Source organism: Sus scrofa, chromosome 13, assembly GCF_054392235.1.
Source record: "Sus scrofa isolate SSC_HxYL_T2T_F1_AM1 chromosome 13, Sscrofa_HxYL_maternal_Yorkshire_Landrace_v2.0, whole genome shotgun sequence".
NCBI classification, from domain to species: Eukaryota; Metazoa; Chordata; class Mammalia; order Artiodactyla; family Suidae; genus Sus; species Sus scrofa.
Genome location: NC_139395.1, coordinates 194,032,538 through 194,044,593, shown reverse-complemented (window position 1 = coordinate 194,044,593; position 12,056 = coordinate 194,032,538). Strand labels below are relative to the sequence as shown.

At 35.1% G+C, this 12,056-nt stretch overlaps 1 protein-coding gene across 32 annotated transcripts in view; it reads left to right on the top strand.

The window, feature by feature from the left end:
• Positions 1-12,056, top strand: part of ROBO2 (roundabout guidance receptor 2) — a 1,676,226-nt gene that overhangs the window by 421,121 nt on the left and 1,243,049 nt on the right. The gene's annotated exons all lie outside the window — the stretch shown is intronic.

The window sequence follows — 12,056 nt, the reverse complement described above, 5'->3', positions numbered from 1 at the left end:
ATTACTCGAGAACCACATAATTAACTAAACATTCTAGATCAGTTTCTGATTTCATACCAGAAATAGGGTATGAAATGCATAATCTCTACTTCCTAACCTAATAGCAGCCTGACTCTTAAACTAATATATTCATGGAAATTCACCATTCTATCTTGAAACAAAAAAACACTTACAAAGAGGTATATTTGCTAATATGAGTAACATCAAAACAGAGACCATCTTTGAACAAAAAGGCTGCCATCCATAATGATATTTAAGAAAGAGTAGAATGTACAAATTAAAAACCTACCACTTTAAAAAGCAGTGTTAGAATTATTACTGCTTATCTGTAGCTATTCTAACATAATTTAAATTATTCTTTGCTGCTTGCTAAAAATATATTCTCTTTTAAAATATGGAGTGCTTTATCTATGTAAATATATGAAAAGTTAATGCAATAAGAAATATATATATATATATATAAACCTAAGAAACTGGATATTATAGGTTTTTTTTAATCATACTGATCATGATGATAAGTGATCACGAAGAGTAGTGTAAATAGTATTTTATTAACTTGAAGTCCTGAGGTCCAGAAATCACTAATCAGTTGTGTTAACTTAGTTAAGGTGAATCACCTCTCAAGATTTCAATTTAATCATTTGTAAAGGGAAAAAGTTGAGAAGACTTTAATCTCTATTAATTGGTGCATGCATGTCTTAAAAGTATTGCTTTGAGCACGTTCTTATCTAAAACTTTGTGAATACTACCCAGAAAGTATAGGTTGAAGAAATTATGGATGCCATTTTGGGGGTCTTATCCACAATCCTTGAATTAGCATAACCCAGTGATTATGATTTTCCTTCCTTTTCAGTTGCCGCTATTGGAGATTTTTGTAGGTAACCAAACTGGGATAACTCCCATTTAATCATCCCAATCGTCTTCATCTTTTGTCTGAGGGCTGCTTCTAAGTCTTTCAACAGATATTTATTGTGCCAATCACTCTAATGTATGCTGATGCTTTCTTGTCCTTCTCAGGGTTAAATTATAAGGCAGGACACCTTAATTTGGATTTTCGTTTCAGTCTGACATTTGAATAGCAATTACACTGAATACTATTTTTGATCTTGGGCTGGCAGGTGTGTTTGGAATCTTGTGTGTACTGTTTTGTTCTGATTATCCATAAAAAGGTGAAGATATAGTATAATGGGTAGCACTCAGTAAAATCTATAACAGCTTCTTCCCCTTTTGTCTCACCTGCCAACTCACAGGTATGTGTACACACACAAACATACACACACAGAATCAGGGCAAGGTCTCCATTAAATTTATAGTTCTACTCCTTGTCCTTATTGTGAACTCCTAATACAATGGCTCCTTGTGGTTGATCACAAGAGAGATTACAAGAAAATGATGGATGAATTGGCCTACATCCATCACTGCTAATAGAAAACAATTTAAAAATTAAGATGCTTTACACTTTAAACCAGTACTTTTATTATCCCATCTAAAGGGTACCATAACAGCATTATCATCAGTCATCATCATCATCATCATCTTGAGGTATCACAGAAGATGCATTCAAGGACAGGTAGTTCTAATTTTGTATCGTGCTGTGAATGTGTTCTGCTCCTAGTTTCCAGGGCTCTGATGATGTCTAGGTAACTGTGATAGATAATGTTCTCTACATAATCTTTCTCCTAAGTTTGATGAATTTGCTTGTAAAATGCACTAGCCTGTATGTCTAACAGAAAAATCAATTAGTCTTAATGATACAAATATTTGCTTAATAAGATTCCTTAGGGAGACAATATTAATCAAAGACTCAGAATGATCTGTAATTAGCACATCAATTGTACATGTGTTAGTGGGTGATTCTAAAGTGCTTAAGGATTCTTGAAATACTTTATTTCTTATTATAATTTAAGATTTTTCTCCTGACACTTTATTGAAATGTTTTAGCCCTAGACATCATGGTCTTTCATTTAGACATTGCCCCTAGCCTTCTAACTTACATTTCAAACTTGGTCATCTATAGCTCAGAGTAACTTTTTTACAGGATAAATCAAATCAGGCCTCTCCTCAGATTAAACTCCTCCAGTATCTTTGCATCACAGTATAACGTTGATCCCTGCTTACTTTTTCTGAATCAATTCCTCTCTCTCCCTCCCTAACATTCTGTGTTCCAGCCACATCCACCTTCTTCAGTCTTTGAGCTTTGTTTCTCCTAAATTGTAAAGGAGATGTTAGATGAGATCCTTCTCTCATCTCACATTTTCTGACTGATTGATAAGGCTGTCATTCATAATTTATTTTAAAGTTCTACCTGGACTTTTATTATTTGTTTCATTACTTTTGAGAAACTTTATTATGGGAAATATTTGATTGTTCATATACAAAGTAGAATTTTTCCATTCACTTCACCAAAAACTTTGGCGGAAATGAAGAAACAGCAATGAATACTCTGAGACTTGTAATGGCCTCTCTTTTCTTTGAGAATTTCTAAACATTTCAAGATTTCTGTCCTTAATAACACTTTCCCCCTTTTGCAGCTGTCTTTTTAAAGAAGTATCATGTTTGAATTCTAGTAGGGAGTACAACCCACTGTGTAAACCGCAATTAGTTTGCATCTCACTTGATTCTAAAGGGTCTCTACCTTTTTTAGCATAAATTTGCTTGGCTTTATTTTTGCCCCCAACTTGTTTGCTGTTCCATTGTCTGCTTGAATGCCTCACTGTAGTTTTCTCTTTGAACGAACTCTAGGAGAGATTAAAGTAATCCAGCTGAGTGATTTTCCAATAAGATACCACCATTCTAATGATTTTGGAACTGAAGCAAGTCACAGAGTTGCAGGTGAACAGAGAAAAGAGCCTGTGGTTTAGCTTCACGTGAATGGTGCTCCCACCTGTATCTGGACTCTAAAGGAAACCTATCTTGGGCTCTATAGTGTTCCCTGACAGCTCATAAAAGAGGGCACCTTATCCCTTTATTTATTTATAGGCTTCTTTTATATTTTGACGTGATGAAAACCATGAGTCCTGTACAGGTAGTTGGATTCCTTTTCACAGCAATACAGAAAGAAAAATGTTTGTCCTCCCTCCTCTGAACCTTTAATATGGGAGCAATCATGTTTTGAAATTCTGTAAAAGATATGATGTAAGCTAATTGAGATTCAATTAGTACATCACATGCTTTTTTGCTGTGCAGAAGCTAACTGGGGATCTGTCTATTAGAAATTACTCATAGCTGCATGAGAGCTAGATGAATAATAATTTAGACCTTGAAAGACATACAAGACTATAAATGGAAGTAAAAGTGAAGCTAATGGAAGATCACCCAAGAACTTTTCAGAATTCCCTAATGAGAAATTCTAATTTTTATATTTGACATTAGGGCTTATGATAATGACAAGACCTCAAGATTGAGTACAGTTAGAGCCATAAAATGCAATGCAAGTATCTTGAAAACTACCTATTCAGTTCAACCTTTGAGCTGGATTTGTCTCACTCTCGCATAATGACTCATAGAATGAGAAACTCTGGATTTACCTTTCTTTGTTATTAACAGCCCATAAAATTCCATGTTATATATCTGATGATACATTATAGCCAAAGTGATCTGTTCAAAACCAAAGACAAAATGTCACTACGCTGCTCAAAACATTGAAATGGCTTCATATCTTTCTGAGAAATAATTTGGAGGCCCTTACTGTAGGCTTCTGCATCCTCTTCGGATCTTCATCCACCCCACCCCTACTGTCTGCCCTGGTCACATTTCCATCCCTTGCTTTGTTCATCTGTTCTAGCAGCTGGCTCTACCTTTCTTTATGTTTCATAGCCATGGCATGTGGCCTCCTTCCTTCTCAGGCCCTTTTCAAAGTTTATTCCCTTAGCAGGAAATGTCTTTTTTACAGATCTCTATGGCTCCTTCCCTCATCTCACCCTGCTTTGCTCGAGGGTCACCTTTTCAGAGCGATCTTCCCTGGATTTAACTGCCTAACATAAAACATTCCTTTCCTCAGACCTATCAACTCTGTATCCTGCCCTGATATCCTAAGCATTTGGAACATGACATACTTCATTTTGTTTTGTTTTTTTGAAGCTTATTCTATATTTTTCCACTTATAATGTAAGAATCTCAAGGCCAAACACTTTGGAATTTGTTCATGGCTGTACCTCTGATACATATTAGGTGGTCAGTGAGTTATCTGTCCACTGATTGAAGGATTTATGAGCCTTTACCTTTGTGATAAATCAGTTAATTGTGCATTCACTACTAAAAGAGAACAGAGTGACACTTTCACATGAATTATCAGTTAAGTTTTTATCGTATAGTAATACTGTTGTTAAAATTGCTTGCATAATATTAAAGAAAAGCCTTTATGTCATATAGTCCCTTGAAATTTATTTCTTTTACTGTATGAACAATTGTTATGAACATCTGTTTTCATAGACCTTTTAGCTAATCATACACTAAAAAAATTCTGTTTCTACTATCTTACATAAAACCGTACCTCCAAAGAGTATTTAACATTAAAGTTTTGTTAAGCGAAGAAATGATTATTAATAAACAGAGCAATTTAGTTCGAGTTGCTTTGTATAGCATTACTTTTTCAGCATTTTATTGCAGTTCAAGTAATGGAAATTATAATCAGAAGCTTCTCTGTGGCTCAGCAGGTTAAAGGCCTAGCGTTGTCACTGCTGCAGCTTGGGTTGCTGCTGTGATGTGGGTTTGATCCCTGGCGGGAAACTTCCACATACCGTGGGCACAGCCAAAAAGAAATAAAGTTATAATCAAGACAAATTTTATTTTAAACTATAAGAAAATAAAATGATAGGATCACCCATACTAATGTTATCCAAATTAATGTGCATCCAACATAGAATTTAAGCAGAAATAGATGCCATGGTAATTTTACATAAATCTCTTTTCTTTAAACTTTTAATTCCCTAAACTGGTTCCTTATAGTGTCAAAATAACTATCTTTGATCTTAGAATATGGTTGCATAGGTATTACTTGGTTTTCATTCATTATATCTCATATTAAATAACCAATTTACCTACAACCGGTTACAATTCCTAATTCTGTAGTTGATATGACATTCTGAACAGATGTGGAGAGGGATCTACCTATCTACATATTTATCTAGCTAGCCATTTATCTATCAAGAAATATTTATAAAACTCCTGCAGTTCGCTGGTGGCACAGCAGGTTAAGGATCCAGCATTGTCACTGCCGTGGCTTGGGTCACAGCTGTGGCACAAGTTCAATCCCTGGTCGCAGAACATCCATATGCTGTGGGCACAGCCAAAAAATAAAAATCAAGCAACTCTTACCTGCACTTAATATACTGAAATTTCCATCATCCATAGTGGTAGGGACTTGGGAACAACTTGAGGGGGAGGAAATAAATATTTTTTAACTTCCTTCTCAAAAAAAATCTATTCCAGCAACAATATGAGTACAACACATTGCAGAATATTAGAACACAACCTCAATGGGGAAAATTCAATTTACTTTATCACTACTCCCTGTGGTTTGTGCCTGAATTTACCACAGTGAAGATGCTCACATTCAACATTATTCAAGTTGTAAAACAATTATTGTAGTCTGCAGTAAACCACACAAAATGAAAGAAGATGGACTGCATGAAGCTTTTATATAATGTATATTATTCAAGTGGCTCTAATGTCTATGAGGAAAAAATACCTAAATAACCTACCTTGACCATCAAGGCTCTTACCTGGAGTTTGTTTTTTTCTCAAAATGAGAATTGTGTGAAAAATCAGCATTATTTGGAAGCTATAACCAAGTTTCACTGTACCTTGCACAGATTATTAATCCTTTTCAACCACTCTGCCTGGAATATGTATTACTGACAATGAATAATATTTACTAATATACAGTGCTGTTTTCATTATTGTTGATTAAGGAACACTAGTTAAAATAGATACTGGGCTTTTAAAATAGCATGAATATTGTAATCACTATTCTTTTTCTTTTAGTGTCACATCTAAATATAGTAAAGTTTAGATTTAAAAAATTATAATATAGCTGTGTATCATTACTGAAAGAAGCAAAATCAAATCTTATAAAGTTCTATTGTGTTTTCCCTCAGACAGCATATAAAAGAAGGACTTAAATAATTGTCAAGAAAATATTTGTGGGTTGTATGGGATGAGCTTTTCATAGTGTTTACTTCTTTATTGAATTTGATAATCCAAGTCATATGTGAATGTGTGAAATGGAATAGTCTTTTTCAAAACATACGTTCCAGGTACTAACTGCTGCATAAAAAAATTACCCCCAAACCTATCAGCTTAAAAGAAGAACTACCTTATCATATTTCATGATTTTATGGGCTAAGAGAAATCTTAGTGATTCTTCTTCATGTGTCATTGACTAAGGTCAGTCAGTTGTTATTCAGAGTTGTTATTCAGCAGCCTAATGGGATAATATCGAAGGTTGAAACAACTTCACTCCTGTGTCATATGCCTTGGTTGAAATGACTAGCAGGGGAAGCTCAGCTGGACCAGTTGACCACCATATCTATACCTGATCACTCAAGCATGGTCATGTCAGGATGGTTGGACTTCTCACACGTGGCATATTGTTCTTAGTCTGAATCCAGATATAGGAAGTAGAAGTTTTCTGTTTCTTCAGTCCCAGATTTAGAAAATAGAAAGGTTGCTCTTTTGCCATATGCTATTCGTTAAAGTCCACTCAGATTCAAAGGGGAGGAATATAGTTCCCACTTCTTGATAAGAGGAACATCAAAGGACTTTTAGACATTTTTTGTTGTTGCAATTATCATGTTTATTTTACCAAATATTACAATGTGTCTTAATGTAAGTCAGGAATTCTAATTAATACTAAAATTCTCTCAAAGTCATCCATGAGATGTAGAAATATGTTTTGTTATGTGAAAATATCCTCTTTCAATGACTCTAAAACCTTGATTCATCATTCTTATTCCCGTTCCCAAAAGGTTGCCAAAATTCTTATTCTACCATTGAACGAAAATGAAAACAAATAGACCATAAGAAAGTAAAAGAACCTACCCTTGATTCTATATCACTCTTTTTATATATCTTTTCTCTGTTCTTTTACCTACTGACCTATCTCAAGGGTACCATGAGCACAGTTCTCCACACCCACTTCTTTACCCACAGCAACTTGGCTTCTTTCTCGTGTGCTTTTCAGAAATATTTCTCACTCTTTTCCATGAATGGCTTTGTGATTCCAAACATAATGAGCATTGATCACTTAGGCTTGATAGATTTATTGCTGCTTTGCACCCTGTTGATCTTTCTTTACATCTGAAATTTATTCATCAGCCTTCTGAGTCATTACAGACTCCTGGTTTTCCAAGTTCCATGCTGTCTTTCTTGAGACTCTTCTTGCTTTATCTAGCCTGTAGATGTTAATTCTCTCCAGAACTCTGCCACTGAGGGCTGCTATTTTTAATTCTACAGTCTCTCTCTAGGTGATTTCATCTTTGAGTTCACACTTGGAAGTAGTCACTATACATTGATGACTTAACATAGTTATACCTCATTTTAAATCTTCTTGCTAAAACCTCAGATCCGATATCCAAATATCAGCTAGACATCTGTCTAGCCTTGATCATTCTCCAATGCTTATTTTATGGTTTTGGTAACAACAGAATTCATTATCTCAATCATGTTGTAAAACAGGATTTATCCCTGGTTTGTCTCTGTTCCTATCCTTCTTCAACCCTATAACTAGTTATATCCCTTTAGTAATCAGGCCTGTTGATACAAGCTACTAAATAGTTCCTAAGTTTTAAAATTCTCCTCTCAATCCCTACTAACACCATCCTGACTTGAATAGGAGGAATGCAACTGCCTCCCATTTGCTTCCATGTCTAGTCTTATGTCCACTCAAATATTAGAATAAACCATACAAACTTAATGATAACACCACCATGCTTCAAAAATTGTGATATCTTCCATTTTCAAGAGTTATATTTTAAAACTGTATAGAGTTACCCATTAAGAAGTTATAAAATTAATTTACTGGATCACAATAAATGTTTTTAATAAAATAGAATATTATATATATAAAATCACAGCTTTTCATTTAGTGAGAATTAGTATTTCACTTGATTGTTTCAGATGTGTGTGTATACATACTGCATTAAAGTGGAAAAGGATAATCTGGAACTTGTATTTATTTTATCCAAAAGAGGTAAGAAATAATTCAAGATTGTCTTATATTCAATATACAGATGAGAACTGGTGCATTCCCTTCTGGTAATCAGATAGTTGAATTCACATGCTTCTACCAAGTTCAAGGTATTCAGAGGAAAGAATAAATACTCCACAGTGAGAGGGCTGAAGATGATAACCCCACTTCCTAAGTCTTTTTCAAGTTATGAGATTTCATCTGTACCTGGCTAAGTAAATTAATGAATTATTTTTATCAAATTTTAAATATATTAACCCTTATGGTACAAACCTGTGGCTTCAAAAATAAGAAATCACAGAAAGGAGACATCTTTGTGAGACAATAGAGAACACTGAAGTTATCACTTCTGGTTCTGCCAGAAGATCTTCATTGGTCACAATACAAAGTAAAGATTATTGTAATAGTAAATAAATTTGCCCCAAGTAATTGTACCAAAGACAACCTTTCCTAGGGCAGCAACAGAGACTGGAAAGGGGAAACACAATTGTGCCTGACCGTCCATACTTAGAGCAAGCAACTGCTTCTATACCCCTTTAAGAATCAACTTAGTTGAAAATAATTCTCTAGTATTTATTCAGCTAGACACCAGACTGGTTGCTGACTCATACATTTCCACTTTCCCAATTCCTCTCTAACAGGTTGAGTTTTATATCTTCCCCAGTATTCCCCATGATAACCTGAGTACTTCTCTCATTATACTCACTTATCAGGAAGGAATCTGTCTCCCTGATGAGTTCCATGGTACTTAATTTCTACCCCCTACATCCTTGCACAGAGATGACACACAGTGAATGGTAAATACAAGCATTTGAGTATGTATTGTATGTGTTGTGTGTGTGTATGTGTATAAATTCATGAAAGTAGCTAAGTTAATTCTCTGGTTTACTATTTAATTTGAGCACAAGGATTAGACATGCAAGAAGAACATTGCTTCATTAAAGTAAGGGTGATCTATTCCTATCTTAACCTTCTTTGGGTATCATGTGTTTGTTCTAGAATATTCTGTGCACACAAAAATATGTAAAGTACAAAAAATTGAAAGGCTATTTACAATTTGTTATATACATAATTATATCTGAGGCTTTGCACATTCTGTATTGACTGCACATTTGCTGATGTGAGAAAAAGCAAAACAAGAAACCCAGAAATTAGTTGCATATCAAATGTTTGCTTCAATCTTTGCAGACTGAATAAGACGCATTTTTCAAGTTGAGTTTTTTTTGCCATGACTTCCACAGGTTTATGTACAATATCAGCATCACTCAGAAACAGATTCACATCAACTTTTCTGTTTCCTGGGTGATTACTTGACCATATTAACTTATGTTTACCTCTAGAAGTTAGAATAGTTATTACATTGCTAAATTCACTTAAAAATGTACTCTGTTTATATCAAGCCATGAGGATTTCCTCATAAGTAAATAATCAGGTTACTAAGAAATAATAATGTAAAGATGCATCTAATGGATTGTGTACTCTAAGAAATAAGTTAAGGTTAAAAGTGTCACCCTACTAGATCAAAGAGTCTTCTGACTATTAACTGATAACAGGTTAAAGTACACTGACTTTAATTTCTGTTACTGTTATTTTTACTTGTATCAGGTTTAATTATAGTATTAAAAAAGGTGTGGTACTTAGACATCTGCTGTGCAATGAAGATAAAATGACGTGTTCTTTGTTAACTTACATTTAAAAAAATAATGTGACCACCTCAAATAAGTCTATTTCCTATTTGAATTGAAAAATCTATATATGTCAAATCTAGGAATACTAGTGCCTCATTTTATACAGATCTAAAAACCTAAAAAGTTCCTGGAGTTCAGACTCAACATCTTCTGACAGATATTACTACTAGGGTTGAAGAATATGTACTTGACAAGTTGGTGTGAATTTCTACAAACAATGCTCAACATAATTAAAATAAATTGGAGGGATTACCATTTGCTTTGAAAATTGTTTCCATGTGGTAATATATTAAATAGTCGCAAATACTCAAACTTTGGCTCACCCATGGGAACACAATCTTTTCTTAAATTACACTGACATGTATAAAAATGTCTTCTCAAGATTATCTGATGAAAATAAATTTAAATATTAATAGGCATAAAGTTAAACCTTGGAGTTCCCATCATGGCGCAGCAGAAACCAATGCAACTAGGAACCATGAGGTTGCAGGTTCGATCCCCGGCTTTCCTCGGTGGGTTAAGGATCTGGCATTGCCTTGAGCTGTGGTGTAGGTCAAAGATGTGGCTCAGATCTGGCATTGCTGTGGTGTGGCGTAGGCCAGCAGCCGTAGCTCTGGTTGGACCCCTAATCTGGAAATCTCCATATGTTGCAGGTGCAGCCTTTAAAAAAAAAAAAGGAAAAAAAAATAAAACCTTTGTGTAAGCAAGTCAGAGCCCCATGTTTGTAGACTGTCAATCACTAAATTAATTATAATTAAGAGTAGGGGTGAGACCGATGGCTTTTCTTTTGTATCGCCACCCAAAACCAGAGGTGGTGCCACTTAGTAATCCAGTGAAAAAGTGAGGGTTGGGGGGCGGGGGGGGGGGTGCTTTGCTTCTTTAGCACTGTCTCCACTAGAATCTTTTGCGGTGATTTGGAGTAGCTATAGCTAACCCCAACCTCCACTAACCATGCCTCCAAAAACTCCCCTGGCACCAGACCATGAATCAGGACAGTAGATATTCCCTGAGGATTGGTTAAAGATTCTCCTTGAACCTGGTCGATTTGTTTTGGTGGAATGAAGGGGTAGGCTGTGATATCTAGTGCCAAGTGTGAGCATCAGTATGAGTTCATTTTCCCTACCAGAGAAATTGAAAAATGAAACAGAGAAAGCCGTTTCATATGTTCTTTCAAAGTCATTCTTAATGGAGACCATCTAGCTAAGGGAAATAGTTTTATTCCTTGGGAACTATAGACTTGAGGCCCAATTGGAATAAATATTTCCACTGGCAGGGCTCTGATTTTGCTCTTGTTGTGATACAAGATACCTCCATTACGGTTTTGAGAAAGATTTGGCTTTCTCTTCTCCCTATTTGAACATGAAGAGTTCCCTTTTCGCTACCCAGGAAAGTTAGAACACGATCTGATTAAATTTATTTTCATTCTAACCTCTTCAGTAACTGGGAAACAGAGGGCATCAGTTCAGTACACTACATTTAAACAGAATGCCAGTTTGGATATTTTGACTTTATGGTAGTGCCTAAATAAAAGTACATTCGTGTAAGTGCACAGTTGGTTAGATGGACATTTCTTAATTTGAACATTTAGTCCATAGCACCCTCTGATTGTTGCTATAGTTATACTTAACTTTATTGTATTAAAATCCTTGTTTATTTGAGTATATTCCCCCAAAGATGTGAACACTTTGAAGCCAGGGGCTATGACTTGTTCACTTTTGTATCTTCAGTTTGTAAATCAATGGCTGGCACAAAGTGGTGCTCAGTAACTATTTACTGAATATGACAATAAAAATTGCATCATCAACATTTTGATTTTTAACTAACCACCCAAAATTGCAGTGCTTAAAACAGTAATTATTGATCATGAGTCAGTGAATCAACTGAGCATTTTTGCTTTTCTGGTCAGACTAGGATGATCTTGACTGGTTTATCATGCTTCTGGGGTCATTGACGGTTTGGGCTATGGGCTATGGTATCTTAAAAGGCTTTATTCTCATGTCCAGTGTCTTTTTTTCTATTAGCATATCAAATGAGGGTGATTGCATCACATATCTCTCACCATCCAGCACTCTAGTCAGAGCTTGTTCACACTGTGGGGATTCCAAGAACATAATAAAAATTGAAAGTCCTCTTGAGCCTTGAGCATTTCTGATTTATTTGGTCAAAGCAAATCATTGCAA